Source organism: Lissotriton vulgaris, chromosome 1_1 (genome assembly GCF_964263255.1).
Source record: "Lissotriton vulgaris chromosome 1_1, aLisVul1.2, whole genome shotgun sequence".
Classification (NCBI taxonomy): Eukaryota; Metazoa; Chordata; class Amphibia; order Caudata; family Salamandridae; genus Lissotriton; species Lissotriton vulgaris.
This window is the reverse complement of record NC_141685.1, coordinates 572,332,758-572,351,746: the sequence shown is the minus strand read 5'-3', so window position 1 is coordinate 572,351,746 and position 18,989 is coordinate 572,332,758.

The window sequence follows — 18,989 nt, the reverse complement described above, 5'->3', positions numbered from 1 at the left end:
TAATGCATATTTTTATTCAAGTCTCTCTCATAACATTTTAGTTTCATGTAAAAAACACTTTGTAATTTCCATGCTTTCAGCAAGTTAACCCATTGACAGCGGCGCGAATTCCGCCTCAGGCGTTTTAATCAGTGGACGGGGTTCACACGGCCGCCAGCCGTCCTCCGCACACGCCCACCGTCACGAGGGATGGCCGGGGGCCGTCCACAGCACCGAAGGGGTTAAACTTTGTAGTTTCCATTTTACTAAACATGTTGTGTTTTTCTTGCACAATGTCACGTTGTACACTGTACTTTCAAATATTCCCATGTTAATAATTTCACACTGTTAGCCTTTTGTTTTGTTAATACCATACTTATGAGCAGATTGGATCAAGCAGGATCATTTAGCAAAATCATGCTTCATCAGTTTCTTCTGCGATGCGTCGGAAACAGGTGCGGATGCATCGCATTTTTTTGTATTTGTGTCTCTTTTCCAGCTCCCAACAGGAGGAATAACCTGCAGAGACCCAAATCAGCAACATGCACCTCTTGGGAGGTCAGAACTCTCAGCAAGGAAGTTCACTGGAGCTGGTGGTGAAGTCTTTGTATCCCTGAGACTTCAGAACAGGAGGCAAGCTATACTTCAAGCCCTTGGAGATCTTCTTCAAGCAGGAGACACAGCACACAGCAGTCTTTATCCTCTCCTTGATAGAAACAGTCACTGCAGGCAAACCCAAAACAACACACAGCAAAGGGGCATTGCTTCTCATTCATTTATCCAGCTCGTCTCCTTGGTAAAGGTTACTCTTGAATTCCATAAGTAATCTAAAGTTCAAGGTTTTGAGCTCCAAGATTTATAGTCGATTTCTATTTCTTCTCTGGTGTCAGAGAGGCTCTGTGCTTAGTCCAAACCAGTTCTATCCTCTCTGGTACAGCTTTCCGGTTGGAGGTGGGGACAGCATTGCGTAAGGCAGACCAGGCCTAATAAGGTGAAAGGAAATATCCTCCCCCTACTCTAAATGCAGCCCAGGTCTATTTAGCCCAGCCCTGACCCATCCAGGAAAGGCAAGTCATATCTCAACCTTCCAGTGGCTGTCTACAGTGAATGCACATCCCCAGCCTCTGTCACTCCAAAGCCAGACAGTCAATACACAAACCAGCAGAGGCAAACTTAGCAGATGGCTAAGCAAGAAAATACCTACTTTCCAAAAGTGGTATTTTCAAACACAGAATGTAAAAATCATCCTTACTAAAAGATGCATCTTTATATTCAGTTCAGGCATACTAAACTCTACCTTCCAATCTTGTCCCAATGGGATGTTATATTTATATGAGGATATAAAAAAAACTCCCATTCTATCTATGGGACAGACAGCCTTTCAATAGTGAAAAACAAAATTTGATGTAGTTTATTATCAGGACATATTACACACATCAGGACATGTCCTACCTTTCACATGCACTGAACCCTGCCCACAGGGGTACCTTGGGCCTGCCTTAGGGGTTACTCACATGTAAGGAAAGGGAAGGTTAGGGCCTGGCAAGTAAGTACACTTCTCAGGTCCACATGGCAGTACCAGACTGCGCACAGAAACTGCAATGGCAGGTCTGAGAAACTTTCGCATGGCTGCTTGTGTGGGATGCACAATAAATGCTGCAGGCCCACTAGCAGCCTTTGACGTGCATGCCCTGGGTACACACAGTGCTTTGTACTAGGGGCTTAGCAGTAAGTCAAACAAGCTGTTAGAACTTGGATTTTTGGCAGGCTAGGGCATGTGCCAAAGCCCGGCAAAAAACACTACTCTAGTCAAGACAAAGGAGTTACACTCCTAAAATAACTCCTGCTCACCACCTTGGTAGCTTGGCACGGGCAGTCAGGCTTAGCTTAGAGGCAGTGTGTAAAGCATTTGCACATAACCAACAGTAATAAGTAATAAGCACTACAAAAGGACACACACCAGTTTAGAAAAATATCCAATATTTTTATATACTTTAGACAAAACCAAAAATGATCAAAACCCACAATACAGTACTTCAAATTCTTCACTTATCAAAAAATACTTTGAAAATAGTTCCTTGTTGTCGATAGCTCCCTCTGGGGCTGTCACGGCGTCGAGAGCAAACAAATCCAAACAGTTCTGACTGGCCGCGGTGTCGCGGGCCAGCTACTGTGTCGGGAAGACCCGCAAACAGTACCTTTTAGAAATGCAGGACGTCAGCGACCTCGTGTTGAGCTTCTGAAAACACGGCGTCCACAGGCGTTGGTTCCGGAGGTCGGTGCAGGAGTCGTAGGGGCCCTAAAAGTCACACGCGTTGCTGGTCGATCTCCTCTCTGATGTTATGTTATGTTATGTTATGTTAGTATGAATTTGTAGAGTGCACATTCACCCCAGGGTTTCTTGGCGCTGTGTGCTGCTGGGAAACCCGTCCTGGCTTTCCCTGTGAGATGGTCCCTATTAGGCATCCCCAAGGTGAAGCCAGGCATCCCAGCAGCGAGGGGGCCGTTGTGGAGATTAAGCAAGCTATTGCCCAGAGTTGCAGCGTGGGACCCATGGTTAAAGAAGGCACAGAGGCGAGATTTATCGAGCCCGCTGACATTGTTTCCGTACCCTGCTGCATCAGGAATTGAACCCTGGTCCCAGGCCGACCACTGCTTCTGGGTCTGCCGCCTCTAACCGGTGAGCCACACTTCTCCACTAAGTGCTCCTGATGAAGTCAGGAGCACTGGCGTCGGCAGGCATTGGGTGTTGCGGTGCGAAGTGCAGCAGTGTGGCGTGCAGTGCCCTCAGGTCGTGGTGCCAGCAGCGGCTCAGTGGCGGCGTCAGATGGTATAGTCGGTGAGACCAGGGTCGTGTTGCGAGACGAAGGCGGTGCTTGTCGCGCTACTGGCAGGTCGCGGTGCAAGCAGCGGCAGTGGAGTTGCTGCAGTGCTGTTGTCAGCTGATCTTCTCCCTCACCAAGGACCCCCTCACCTCCAAAACCAACCTCCATATAGGAATGAAAGCCGTCCCCGAATGGATGAAGCACAGCTGTCTGAAACTGAACTCAAACAAGACGGAGGTCCTCATCCTCGGCTCCACCCCCTCAGCCTGGGATGACTCCTCGTGGCCAACTGCCCTGGGAGCAGCACCGACATGAACCGACCACGCACGCAACCTGGGGTTCATCCTCGACTCAACGCTCTCCATGACCAAGCAAGTCTATGCCATCTCATCCTCCTGCTTCAACACCCTCGGCATACTCCGCAAGATCTACTGGTGGGTCCCCACTGACACAAGAAGAACGGTCACCCAGGCCGTCGTCAGCAGCAGGCTGGACCACGGAAATGCCCTCTATGCGGGAGCCCCTGCCAAACTGCTGAAACGACTACAACGCATACAGAACGCCTTTGCCCGCATGATCCTCGACATCCCTTGACACAGTCACATCACACCCCACCTGAGAGACCTGCACTGGCTGCCCCTCAAAAAGAAGATCACCTTCAATCTTCTCCCCCACGCACACAGGGGACTCCATCACACTGGACCAGCATACCTCAACGGACGTCTCACCTTCTATACCCCGAACCGCCAGTTCCGCTCCGCCGACCGTGCCCCCGCTACCGCCCCTTGCATCCGGAGAGCGACCTCCCGCAGCAGATTGTTTTCCTGCCTCGCCGTCAAGACCTGGAACCCCCTCCCCATCTGCTACGGCAGACCCAAGACCTACTAACCTTTAGGAAGCGACTCAAGTCCTGCCTTTTCGAGCAGTAGCAGCCCCTCCCAGCGCCTTGAGACCTTTACGGGTGAGTAGTGCGCTCCACAAATGTACTGATTGATTGATTAATATTCAGCCCTTACCTGACCTACCTAAACTACTAGGAGCCACACTTGCTTCCTATCCATCTGTCCTCCAAAACCCAGACAGGCAATCCACATTCCAGCAGAGGCACACAGGATGACTGAGCAAGAAATTAACTACTTCCTAAAAGTGGTATTTTCAAAAACAGAATGTAAAAATCACCTTTACAAAAAGATGCCTCGTTAGATTTTGAGTTCAGGCATAACATTTTTTATTTTCCTACCTAATTCTCAGGGCCAGTTATGTTTATAAGATGTTATAAACAAAATTCCCATCCTGTCTTATGGGGAACAGGTAGCCTTGCAATAGTGAAAAACGAAATAGTCTGTAATTCACTATCAGGACATGCCACACACACCAGGCCTTGTCCTACCTTTCACATACACTGCACCCTGCCCACAGGGGTACCTTGGGCCTACCTTAGGGGTGACTAACATGTAGAAAAGGGAAGGTTTAGGGACTGGCAAGTGTGTGCACTGGCCTAGTCAACATGGCAGTTACAAACTGCGGGCAGACTCTGCAATGGCAGGTCTGTGTTACCTTTTTAAGACTACTCACGTGGGTGGCACAATCAGTGCTGCAGGCCCAATAGTTAAACAAACAACAATGGTTCTGTCGGAAGACACGATTCAAATAAACATAGTACTTAATACATTATTATAGCCATATATTCCATGAAGGATATATGCAATAATTACACACTGACCACAAACAAAAGAAAAAAATATGTCTTTAGTATTCAACTTTTTCAAATGTTTTGTTTCTGCAAAGAATCAGATATGCTGTGCAGTATACTTAGAATACATGGGCTGTGAGCAAACAAAGTGTCTAGGTTGTGACTGGTGACTAAGTGTTACAGGTGACAAAACATAAATACATAAAACAAAAAACCTTTTTCAGAATATCCACTGTAACGCACAATAGTCACAAGAGATTTCAATTGTTCCTTTTGTTCAATGGGACTTTGTGCAGACAGATATATGACATAGAACGTCGATGTTTCGACCCTGGGGGCGATGTGCTGATTTATGCGCCTCTAAAGCGGGTCTTCATCAGGACTGGATGATTCGTCTGGTCTTCTTATGTAGATGGTGCATGTCAGCCGACAAGCACCTGGGGTACTCACTGATTCTAGAATCAGTATATGATAGAAACCTCCGTGCCAAATACGATAAACCATGGTTTTATATTACTGGGCCCAAGTGATTAGGGTCTCTTCATACCTTAATAGCTCATGGTGGTTGTTCTGCACCAGCCGGTGCAACGTGTTTAAGGGTCTGCGCCGCCTTGGCGATTGCCTGTAGAAGAGATGGTTCTAGGTCTTAGTTCTGATATATATGTGTTAGCTTCGTGTTACTAACAGTTGTTTGGAACTAGTATTGTATGTGGTGATAGTGAACACATGCATTCTTAAGGAGTGACGCTGCGTGTTGGTGATTCCAGTTAAAGGCGTAAACGTTCTATGGAGTAACATGCACTCCTACACTGTGGTTGTGTAAGTGAAATGGATTTAAAAGTCTTGAGATGTAGACTCGAGGCCTACTGGATCATTGTGAATCTATGTCGTCGAGGGAATTTTATATGTGATGAACTATGTGCTCACTGGTGCCTTTTTTAACCATAGCAGGCAACGCTAATATTGTGCTGTGTCATCTAGATAGGATCTTTTTGTTTGTGCAGTGAACTCATTTACTGTGACAATTAATCCGGACAGACCGACTATTTTGTGCCGTGTACAGTGAACTTTTCATGTACTAAAATCACGAGCGAAATAATTAAGCCGGAGTTATATTTAAATAACCGTCATCACGCCATGAACGGGTTAGCTTTCCGTATATGCAGTGAACTCACTTACCATGACTATGAATCAGGATGAACGGACTATTTCTTGCAGTGCGCAGTGAATATTTCATGTACTAAAATCACGAGCAAAATAATTCAGCCGGAGTTATATATATATATACCCGTCATCACGCCATGGAAGGGTTAGCTTTTAACGTGGCAGTAATAGTGCCAAACAATCATTTAAATTATTAAACAACTCAAGTGTAAGTGGTGGCTAAGCAAATTGTGTCATTATAAATAAACCTTAGTGCAAATCTGAGCGAACTGTCCGGGAGGTCCAGGGTGGTTATTGTATTTACCTCCAGTAGTTAATACACATTATTTTTTGATCATGTTTAACCCAAGTGGGTAAACACATCATGAGTGGACTCCTGGGCGGAATCAAAACCAGGACCCACGAGGACCAGGTGGTCCAGGGTGGTCATAGTTTAAAATAACCTCCGGTGGTTATTACAGAGTTATTTTCACGTATATGTGTAGAATGAAATTCTAGTTTGGCGACATATGGTTTGATCATGTTTAACTCATGTGGGTGAACAGTCATATACAAAATCTGTGGGAAATGATAATTAACTAATCAGTCAGTGGTAATACGTATGTTTTGGTGATCATATATAACAATGGTGCAAAAGGGGGTGGTGATGGACAGAGCATCTGAATCAATCAAACACTCACACCCAGTCAAAGGATCTGGGTTTAATCCATCACCGTTCTTTAGCCCACTCTGCCACCCCAGTTCAGACATGCCTATATGCTAATCAGTCTGACCCTGTGCCTCAAGGGAACAGTCCAGCCCGGACTGCCAAGCCATGTCTTCTCTGGACAGGAAACAAGCTTCCGAGGACCGGTTTCTGGCATTCCAGCCATCTTCAGCCCGGCTTGCTTGAATCCAGTGGCAAAGTGAGCAAGGGACTCACGTCTGAGCATACCCTGGCACACTTATGGCAGCCAAAATCGGTACAAAAGGGGCTGGTGATGCACGGAGCATCTGAATCAATCAAACGCTCACACCCAGTCAAAGGATCTGGGTTTAATCCATCACCGTTCTTTAGCCCACTCTGCCACCCCAGTTCAGACATGGCTATATGCAAATCAGTCTGACCCTGTGCCTCATGGGAACAGTCCAGCCCGAACACAGTTTGTGATAGATTAAACCAAGATCTTTTGACTGGGTGTGAGTGTTTGATTGATTCAGATGCTCCGTCCATCACCACCAACTTTTGTACCGCATATATAACAATGACACGTCTTGACAATGGGTACATGGTCTTCCACATATATGTTTCATGTCATCAAACAGTCATGTATATATCTTTGGTGGGGACACCATAATCATATCAACCAATTTAAATATCGCATTGATGTCTACAGTTGTACAAACAAGTGTTACATGTAACCAGTATAGATGTGTGTTATATATCATAGTAGTTATAATTCAGTGGTAAATGATATGCTTTGAACTTAGGCCAATGCTCATTAATGTATGAGTTAACTAACTTTTTGGTGCATGTATGAGAAGCCCATATTCCTGTCTGGTTACTGAGTGTTAGGCAGGACCAGGTGATAGTGATAGTCACAGTCTACTCATTTGAGTATAGGTTTCTTCCTTTTCATTCAGGCCGTCGATAGTGGCTTCAGTGGTATGTATCCAACGGCATCCCTTGAAGTTGAGTTCATTGGCAATGCTGCAGCCTCTTTGATGAAGAGTCATTTTTTCCAGGACTGTCCATTCCATCTGTTCCGATGTGTGACCTAGTGATCATTAGTGGTCGTTCAATGGGGCTCCGTGTACTTTGCATTTGATTCTGCTTTCGTGCTGTAAGATTCTGTTTTTGATCTTCTGAGTCGTTGGGCCAATGTAGATGAATTGGCAAGGGCATCTTATGGCGTATATAACATTTTGGCCCAATTGTAGTATTTGATTTACAGGCCCTGGCACACTCAGTGCACTTTGCTAGGGACTAACAAGTAGATCAAATACCCAAACATGGAAAAAATAATTCATAACACAATTTACACGGAGAACATATGCACTTTAGCACAGATTAGCAGATTAGATGCCCGGAGTCCTAAACCCAACATGAACAAGTCAGGAAAAAATAGGAGGAAGAAGCAAAACGTTTGGGGATATCCTTGTAAAAAGGGCCATTTCCAACACAAGTCAATCATAAAAACACCAATCTATAGTCACAATTTACAGAGGGAGTATTGTATTTCTATCTAGGACCCTAAATCTATATTCCCGATATATGCCCTTGTGTGGTTATAACAAATAATATCTTTATAAAGGCATAGGAATCATATCCATATTTAGTAATAGCCCATGCAGTCCAAAACACGGCAAGGCTACTCCCATAGACTCCTAGAAAGCACAACGCGTTCTTTAAACAAACCAAGCCTCCAGCAGCCCGGGAATTCCCCCTGCTTTTGTTTTGATTTGCACAAGAACTCCTGGAGTCCAGAAAGAACTGTTAGTTCTTAGTGACGTCTTATGTCCAACATTACGTCAAACCCGGCACCTTTCAGGTATAAAGATACCAACGTTGCCTTAAGCAAACACACGGTGGTGGAGAGCAGAGCGACGTTCTACTTGCCCGGGAGCCCAGTTGTTGCTAGAGCCAAAGGAAAACACCCCTCCCTTCGACGCACTGAGAGAGACGCTGTCTTTTTCTCCAGCCGAGGAAATCCAGCTCCAGTGTTCCCAAGTCACCCTCGCGGGTTGCTGGGAGTTCGAGTCCTGAGAAGCGAGATACAAGACCTCCTTCATTCCGTAACCAAGGTACAGAGCTGACTAAAACCTTAGAGAGATTTGTTGATTCCGATTCTTGACAAAACCTAACTTAACTTAAAACTGCAACCTACTTACTCCTTCCCACTTGTTAGGCTTAGGTCAGGTACACCGGGGTAGGCGTATCTTAGAAGCACCAGTTGAGTTTGTTAGTTAATGTTTTTATGTATGTATATATTTTATCCATTTTAAAGTATCATATGGCTAAGAAACCATATCAATGCTTTTACAGTATTATTTCATAATACTACTTTTACTGTACGCACTTTACTTTATAATAAGTACTGCAATTGTGCAATTCATTTCTCTTGCATGAGAAAGAAGACTGCTCAATAAAATAACACCTTTTATTGAAAACGCCCGTCTCTCTATTTCTCTGCACCCTGGTGAAATTAAGCATGCACGATTGACTGAGTGAAATAGCTGTCTATTGTTTTCACACGACTCTAGAGATACACTCTTTATTCTGAGGGAGCAAAGTTGTCATGTTTATGCGGTTGTCAGAAACAAATCCCTTCTTGTCAAAATCAGGACGGTTAACCCTTTCCTGAACATTCGAGAACGTTTCTAGTGACCTCTGAGGTAGCTGGCAAAACTAATTAAATCTAACATAGTCAGTAGAGACCTAGATGACCTCAGTCCTACGTCTACACTGCTGTTTATGTTATTCCAATGCGCAGAGTCTATTGGGAATATAGGAACTACACTACAGGAGCACTTACTTGCAATTTGGCCCTGATCAGCAGTGGCAAAGTGCCCAAAGCATCTAGACCAGCAAGAAAGCAGGAGGCAGAGGAAAAAATATAGGGGAAAAACACGCCAAGGATGTCAGGCCTAACAACATTCATAAACGACAGTCAGCACAGTCATCCTGGGTCCCCCGTGGTGCTTGTCCCTCCTGCAGTAAGAGCTTGGGCTTTAAAGGCTAGTCTACGTAGAGATAGTAGTACTGTGGACAAGTGAGCACTCGAGTTTGAAAATAATCTATGCTTTAAATGATATTTGTCTAATATAATTTGTTTATTGTGCCACAACTAGCAACCGATGGAATTCGTTTGTTTATCAATTAAGCTAAAACAAGCTCCGTTCAAAATATTTGGCCCTTTCTTTGAAGAAAACATAGCACATCCTTTCAGACTTACATGAAATAATGTTACATTGGAATGGCACATGCTTTGCAAAAACAATTCCAAACATTTATGCCGAATCATTTCTACACAGAGCACAAATATTGCATTCAGTTGACTTAACATCTATGTCTTGCGGTTTTCTTCCGGGGGCCTTAAATCAAACAATAATTAAGTACAGGGGACTAGCTCTAGCCTTGTGGCTACTCATTATTCCTACGCAGCACGAGCAATCTTTGTGAACTAGTTTACCTTTACAGCCTGGAGAATATTGTGCTAAGAAATGTACAGTTAGAGAACTCCATTATAACAAGCATTAGCTACAGCGAGGAAATTGTCTTTACTATGTAGATACAGCAAAGAAAAAGGACTGGTGGTACTTGGTAAGATTAAAGTGCACCAGCACAGATGCATCCAGTTCCCTAAAGTACTGCAGGTTCAGAACGCGTCTTTACAATGTGATACCAGTCATATGTAATAATTTACTCACAGCACATCAATGCTAACATCAATCTTGTCCTTTCATCCAGGTCTCTCTTGCGTCTAAGAAGGTTGAGATTTTGTTGTTCACCTATCCCCTCATCCAAGACTTGTAGGGCCCTATTCACAAAGCGAAGTCTGCAATCAGAATTGAAGGCACGCATAGATGTACGTTTCTATATGTTCGTGGGTTTTCTTTTTAGCAGTGTTCATAAGCTTACATGCGAAATTGTCTTAGTGTGTAAATGTACGCTCATCCATCCTCACATGCATATGCAAATCAGAGCAATGATAGACATATACTCATAAAACTAGGAAGGGAATTTTATTGGACTTACTACTATAGTGGTAGCACACGATTGCCTCAGGCAAACCGAAACACAAACACCACACAACATTATAAAAGACTGAAACATTCAAATAGCCACACCTGACTACAATCGCATACACCAGACAGCAATACAATCTAAATCACATAAATAAAAGCCATTCCTACAGCCCTGCTGTTAGAAATGGGGTTTCTGTTTGGCTAGGGTATGCAGCTTAGCCAGGCAGAACCCATCACTCTAGTCAGGGCAAGTTACGCACCTCAGATAACCTGTGTTCACCCTCTGTTAGCTTGGTGCAGAGCACTTAGGCTTATCAGACGCAATGTATGAAGCATTTGTGCAACACACTCACACCAGTAACCCAATGAATACACCACAGAAGAGTGTTGTGTTGTCCTGATCAAAACTAGGCAAAAATGGAATACATCAGTCAAGTACTTTTCGTCTTATGCAATTTTCACTGAATAACACTTTAAATGTTTCTAGCACGCCTACCAGCCCTCAGAAGCACCTTTATACTTGCCACAGTGCATGCTAAGAAGCACTCAAAATTAATAGGTATCGTTATCTGCATATAACACGGAAAATGACAGAAATTACATGCAAATTCCACCGTTGTTAGCATTTAAAACATCCTATGTGGCGCTTTGCAGGTCTTAGGTATCCTTCTACACCTCAAGGATAGAAGCACCTTGACTTCAATTAGGACTTTACGGTACATTCTTAATGTGAGTTATGGAGGATCCCACTTGGGCATCGGTGAAGAACTCTCCAGGGTGGGCAAACAGGTAAAAGAATGCCGCCTCAGGATCCACAGAACCAATTTAGTGCCCGGCCCTGCAAGGCCAATCTGCTGCGTGTGCTCCACCGCCCGCAGTGGCTCGAGGTCGGTGGCAGAGGCCTCAGATGCCCACCATACCTGTCAGGGGCCCCAACGGGGGGATGCAAAAGCAGCTGCAGTGATGCCTCGGGTCACTGATGTGACAGACGCCGCATGTTGGCCCCTCGGCCTGGGACAGGAACATGCAGTCGTTTCACTTGCCCTGTCACTCGAGAGTCCACTCAGGGCACAAATGCTGACAATCATCAGTCTGGATTGCTCAACAACTGTGATGCAAACTTGCGACCAAAGATTAAGGTGAAGAATCAGTGTGCCCCGTGCTGGGTGCTGTGAAGAGCGCAGGTTTTAATTGAAGAAAGAATTTGATGGAATAAATAAAGAATTTACTACTAACAACAACTCCACTGAAGATTCGTCATTTGCCGTGAATTAGATGTATCAGTAACTGAAAAAATAATGTTTTTGTTATATAGACTGTAACTACTTTTGAAGAGTGCTGGACTAAAGGATATTCTGACATGAAGTAACTATGCCTAACAGATGTAAACCAATCATACTGTTTTTTAGGGGAAAGAGCCCATGCACTTTTGCACTGTTTAGCAGTAGTAAAGTGCCTAGAGTACTAAAGCCAACAAAAGGTAGGTCAGAAAAATAGGAGGCGGAACACAAAAAGTTTGCGGATAACCCTGCAAACTGGGCCAGGTCCAACAACTGCTGTCTTCTGATTTTGCCACATGACTGTTTGGAGCTGAGTCTGGAGATGCAGACCATTCACTTAAGAGGAAGCGTGAGGCAGACATTGTGGTCAACTTTGTTGATGACCTCTATGGCGAACTACATAGTCTGCCTGTACACAACCTCAGCGGAGCAGAGAAGCAGGCCATTTTGGGGGCAGTCATCTGTAGGATTAACATTAGGGATTGAGGTATGCATCAGTGATTCTATTAATGATTTAATTGAATATGTCATCAGTGATGTATTGTGTGCCCAGTACATGGAAGGAGCACAAGTTACAGTGTCCATCAGTTGTTTCTTTTGCATTTGTCGCCCTAAGTGGGAAGGGTATGCCCAGACATGGGTCCCGTGCTCACTACACCACTGGACTCAAGCTAGCCTGGCTGATGAAGGGTGATGCCCTTAACCGGTCCCAGGATGCTTGTTTCAGGAACAGGGAGGACCTCGCTTGGCAGTTCGGGCTGGACTGTTCCCACAAGGAACAAGGTCAATACTGATTTGCATATGGCTGGGTCCAAACTGGTGTGGTGTGGTGAGCAAAAGAATGATGGATTAAGCCCAGATCCATGTGACTGGGGGTGAATGTTTGCATTGTCCAGCATTCCGACCATCAATTGTTTTTTTTGCATATATTAAAAATAGTTCATTGACTTTGCCGCACAAGGTGAGGGCAAAGTCTTCGAGCAGTTTGCACTCATCCTGCAGTCTGCAATGGCAGGCCTGCTGTTATAAGTTTATGTGTGTCTCTCAGGGTGGCACAAACAGTGCTTCATGCCCTGGTGACCCCTGTAAGACCAGTGCCCTGAGTACTGCTCGTACCATATACTAGGGAATAATAAGGGGGTTAAAGTCTTTGCCGATTGGGATTGCCAATTCACATGAATCAGTTTTAGGGAGAGAGCACTGGCACTGGGCCCTCGTTAGCAGGCTTCAGTTCACTGTTAGTGTTGAAAACCAGCATCTAGTAGTTCGAATGGGTGCAAATAGTGAGGGCACACCTGCAAAAAGGTCTGTTTTCTTACAACGACAAAATGTGGCATCCTGCATTTTTTTCTTTTATGCTGATCTCAGAGGACTGCCTAGAGATGATGTTACAAAATATTTGGCAGCTGCTGCGGTCCCTTTTAGACTCCCACTCAAGCGCTAAGGATCAGGGTATCCCTACCTTACCCCCTTTTTCCTTTTTTTCAAACATTTGCATTACAGGGGATCAAGTCCTGTAATGACCATGGCAATGTTTCTGTTCATGTTGCAGAGTACTCGCTCTAAAAAAGCACCCCAACTGATCAGAAGGCTTGATATTTTTAATTTCAGCCCAGCATGCCAGATATCTATACATTCTGAACCCTATTTCTCAAAACCTAGTGGAAATTATCAGAGAAAATCTCAAAGAGCATGCTTTCTGGGATAAGGTCTAGCTTTCTGTCAAATTTGGTGTACTTCTGTTCAGCCGTTTGGGTTGTTGCACTGTTCAAAATTGCATGTCTGGGAAGATTTGTCAAACAGCACCAAAGTTATTTGTGAAGAAAAAAATGGTCTTTCTATGGAATGTCTGCCCTAACTATACCTACACAGTGCCGCGTGCCACTGTGTGGTATACACACACACACACACACATATATATATACATGTGTGTATGTATATATTTTTTCCAAAACAAAGGACACTGTACTTTCTAATGCGTATTCAAGGTTTATTATTAAAACATGTAACGCTTCGCCAATAAGAAACCATGACTAATATTATACACAAAGTACAATCAATTTCTATATATTGTATGAGGAATTGAAGTGATGATCTTGTACTACAACCCCCACTATTCTGCATTGGAGGCTAATGTGAAAGTATAAATAGTACAATGAAAGAAAGACACACCTACAGTGACAAAGGCCCTGTGAGGCTGAAACACGTTGGTGAAGCTTTACCTGCTTTAATAATAAACCTTCAATACTGGATTTGAGAGTGCAGCGTCCTTTGTTTTGAAAATTGAATCAGGGCATGGATTCGGCCCCAGCGCTTGCACCCGCTGTTGTGCGCGCCGAAAACCGGAATCATATTGTTTGAAAAAATATACATATATAAATATATGTAATACTAATACCTTTTTGCCCATAGTTTTGCAGTGGCTCCTGCTGCAAAGGTGTGAAAAACATATCTGCATGGTATTGTTTTGGAATAGGTCTGCACTTTCGAAACCACCCTTTGATAATCAAATATAGACTGTTTATGAGAAGAGCATCCAGAGACAGCACTGTAAATCTAAAGGGCACTTACCTATTACAATCCTATGCTCCCACAAATTTTTTGGCCTTTGGAAAAAAAAGGGGATTAAAATTTGAGGTACCCGGGTTTATACTCATGTATATCTATAAAGCCGCCATGGCCGGCAGTGGGAGTACCTGCAGGGCAGTGATGTGGGGAGGGAGAGGGGCAGGGTGGGGGGTAGTAATGTATGGATTACAGAGTTTTACAGGTAAGTAAACATTTAAATAAATAAAACAAATGTTGTTGTGCGCACTGCATCGTATTTGGTGATGCAGTGCACTCAACGAAATTTGTTTTATTTATTTAAATGTTTACTTACCTGGGAAGCTCCTTAATCCATACATTACTACCCCCACCCTGCCCTTCCCCTTCCCCACGTCACCGCCCTGCAGGTACTCCCACTGCCGGCCGCGGCTGCTATACAGGCTGTAGTGTTGGCCTTGGTAAAGACAGTACCCTTGGAGTTAGCCACTTTGTATGCCATGGTCCTCAGGTGGCAAAGATTCTGTCACAAACTATTGGCATTGATACATTTAGACCATAATAAAATAAAGGTCTTACATGTCCTACGATTTTAATATGAGCTAGCTAGCACAGCAATAAAATAAACTAGTGTTACTCAGGCAAGGTTTTTTGTTACAGAATAATTCCTTACAGTTCAATTGAGATCACACATAGCTTGTGTTTCTTAGCCAACTACACTACGTTATGTCTTGGGTTTTGCAACGGGTGTTGCTGGGAGGCCTTCCACCACATATCAACTCAACAGATCACCCGGTTGGATGAAGCACAAGAACCCAACTGCACATTAGTAGTGTGCCCCCTCACACAGAGAGAAGGAGCCAATGATGAGTAGCCCAGGTCTCAGTAAAATGTATATCGTTGTAACCCACATTAGCTCCCAGGAGGTGTCTTCTTCACAAATGGAAGAATTAGTATTCCCCACGTCCAGAAGATTCAATAGCTCAGCTAACATGCACAGTGAATAACTGGGTGCCTTGAACTACAGAGGTCATGAACCCACAGTTTGGTGGATATCATATATTCACCGCACTGTGATCAAACCCCAACCTATACAAACACAACAGCTATACAAGTCACATACAGTTCCAACAAACTAGTCTGTGCACATTTTACACCGTATCATAATGAAAAACACCAAACCAAAACAACCCCTCATCCAAACAAATATACTCTGTTTATATCACCATTGCAGTACTTATTTTGCTGCTTCCTTCGCCATTTGCCACCACCTCCACTGCTGTTACCCTTCCAGCAGTGCAATCTGAATTTGCAAGCTACGGCTAGACACAAAATCCTAAACTCACAAAATATGGTTTAAACCATAACTCACAAACCAATTGCAAGTCTCATAACTGCAAAATGTATACCAATAAATAACAATGTGAGGAGCAAAATTAACAAGAAGATATAATTAGCACAGTAAATATTAGAACATTCACAGTTGTCTCTGTCAAAGTGGTAAAGTCAATGTGCCATTTAATCTTCTCTGTCAAATGATTTATAACATGTGTAATTGCATCCGTTTCATTAAGGGTGAGGTCATGATCATTTCAATGCTTACAGTCTAGAATATTAAGCACAGGAATATACTAAAAACATACTATCTTAAACAGAATATCAATGACAAAAAAATAAAAAGGTAGATGATGCATATGTAAGTGCATATATATAGGGAAGTAGAGAGTTACACTTCTTAACTCCACATCTACGTACCTTGAAGATATATATCATCAAGGTACAAATAACTGGAGTTAATTATGGAACATCTATACATACTTACCTGTCCCCTTTTTCCTTTTTTTCAAACATTTTTGCCTATGATATTTTGGTTACAATATGAAGGTATAATGATATTTCCTACTTGATAACTAGGATTTATACCATTACATTTGTTGTGCGAATTATGGTTTGCATAGCTGTTATATGAAATAAGGACTGTGGTCCTAACAGTAGTTTGCAATTTTTGTGTTTCTTCTATTTTAAGGTTTAAAAGAGAATTTTATTTAAGAATAAGAAGGTGTCAGTATACAGTACATGTGTATAATCATCAAACAATATATCACAGATGTATTCCAGCATAAATACATGAATGAAAATAAAGGATAACAGTCATTGCAATGAAATAGGAAGGTATAAGATGAGATGTATGGACACAATAATTATAGGAATAAATTAGATGAGCTATGGAGGTTTGAGTACTTCTTGTTGGGAAGGATTCAGTAGGGAATGTTGTTTGGCACAAGTATCAAAGAATGTTGTAACAGGTAACCATAACTGAATTCTCTTTGTAATCATAAGTGTGGGTGAGTTGGAGAAAGTATCTAATCTATGGTTGTGACATATATCATACCACCAAGCCTTATATGAGATTTTTGTGAAGTCTTTAAAATCTCTTGTTATTTGTTGAAAGGCGGCTGCTATTAATAGATCAATTATTTTGAAATTAGTCGCACTATGATCCCAAACTGATGAAAGGCTGCCTAAAAAGATGTTTGTTACAGAAAACGGGGCATTTGAACCAAAAATCTTATTTGAGACCAAACACGCTTCCAGAAATGATATACTGGTGAACATGAGAATAACATATGAAACAAATCGGCATTAGGGGATGTACAAAACTAGCAAGTGTTCGGTGTATTAGAAAATCTTTTGTTCAGGATTTGTGCAGATAATAAGAGCCTATTATATATATAAAACAGTGTTTGTGTCAAGCTAACCGCTCTTGAGGATTTGCATATTTTAGTCCAAATGTTATTCCACATTATTAAAGGCCATACTACCTCAAAATCTTTCTCCCATACCTCTTCAATGGTTGATTTCTGTCTTAATGTGCTAGTGGACTGAAAAAAAGCGTATTAGACTGAGCTTTGGGCTGAGGGCGTAAAAGATTGGAAAGATCTTTATTTAAGTGAGTGGAATGAACCATTGAAGCATTGTTTGATAAATGTGTGTATGTATCCAATACAGTTTCACTAAGATAATAATATTTAGAAAGGAATGAGGTGGGTAAAGTATATAACTGTCTCATCGAAAAAAAAGAAAGAAATTCTTTATTTGAGAATAATTGGGTGATCCATATTAAGCCACGTTGTCTCCATGTTTTCCAGTAAAAGGGTTTGTTACGTATCAATAAAGTTTTATTGTGCCATATAGTTGAGGTTAAAAAAGAGTCAAGAGTATCTTGAGCTAAGGGATATATAGTGATTAATAATTTGGAGGTAAACTTGAATAAAGGAGTGGATAGTGTTTGGGGTTTACAAGAGAAAGAAAGGTATTCTTGAAATGAAAAGGGAAAGTGAAACGAAAGTTCAACTGAGGCCCATAGAGGATAATCATCCGTCAAATCAAGCAATCAGTATGAGGCTTGTCCTAATGAAAAAGCTTTTTGAAAAATTGGGAAAATTGACCCCTCCTTCAGCTTTAGGACTTGTTAACTTAGAAATGGATATACGTGGTTTCTTCTTGTTCCATAAAAAAGAAGATAGTGCGGAGTTGACAGCTATAAATAGTTAGTAGAAATAGGAACTGGAATGTTGGAGTAGGTATATAAAACTATGGGGTAGAGCATCATCTTGATAGTATCCAGGCGGCCCCACCATAAAGTGGATGCCATTTAGTTGTTAGGTCTGAAATTTTTTGAATGCAATTATTCATGCATAATTTGACTGTACCTTTAATGGTCGGGATGAAATTTAACCCCAAATATATAATATGAGAAGGTTTCCAGGTAAAATTGGTTGAGGTGAAATCAGCTTTAAAGATATATTTAGTCAAGGGTAGAATTTCACATTTATCGCTGTTTTGCTTGTATCCTGAAATTAGTGAGAAAGAGTTGACTTCCTCTAAGAAGGCAGGGATCGACTCACTAGGTTTTGAAATAAAAAGCAAAATATCGTTGGCGTACAGCGCAAGTTTAACATTGGTTGTAGGGGTTTGAAAACCTTTTACTCGTGCGTTTTGCCGAATTTTTGAGATGAAGGGTTCAAGGGCTAAATTAAAAAGAAAGGGATAAGGGACATCCCTGACGCACCCCTCTGCCAAGGTCAAAGAATGGTGATATTAGACCGTTAGCACATACAGCAGCACGAGGATTAGAATATAATAATGAGATTAGAGAGATAAAATTTGGGCCCAAACCAAACCATTTGAAGGTGTAAATTAGATTGCGCCTTTCCACCCTATCAATTGCTTTTTCTGCATCTAGCGCTATAGCTGCTAAGGAGTGATTCATTGCGAAGCTTTGGATAAAATGTTGAAAAAGAGTCTTGTGTTGTCTTAAATAACTCGTACTTTCACAAAGCCGGATTGTTCCATCCCTAACATTTTTAGAAGATAAGGATCTGAGTGAAGGGCTAATGCTTTGGAAAATATCTTGTCATCTATATTAACAAGCGAGATGGGTCTAAAGTTTTTGCAGTACTTCAGATCTTTTCCTTCAATGGGTATTAAGCAAATGTGAGCATCTGAAAAAGAGCCACCAGATTTTCCCAGATGGTAAAAGGAATCAATTAGAAGGTGTATTTTAGGCATTAATAAATGAGAAAAGTGGAGAAAAAATTCAACAGTGAATCCATCAGGCCCAGGTGCTTTGTCTTTTTTAAGGTGTTTGATGAGATGTTTTGCGCGAGTTTATGAAACTTTGCGGGCGCAGTGGATCTTCATGCGTGGTTGTTATGTTATTGTATGTAACTTTGAATAGACAAGGGTGAAAAAGACCATATCTGGCTCCCAATG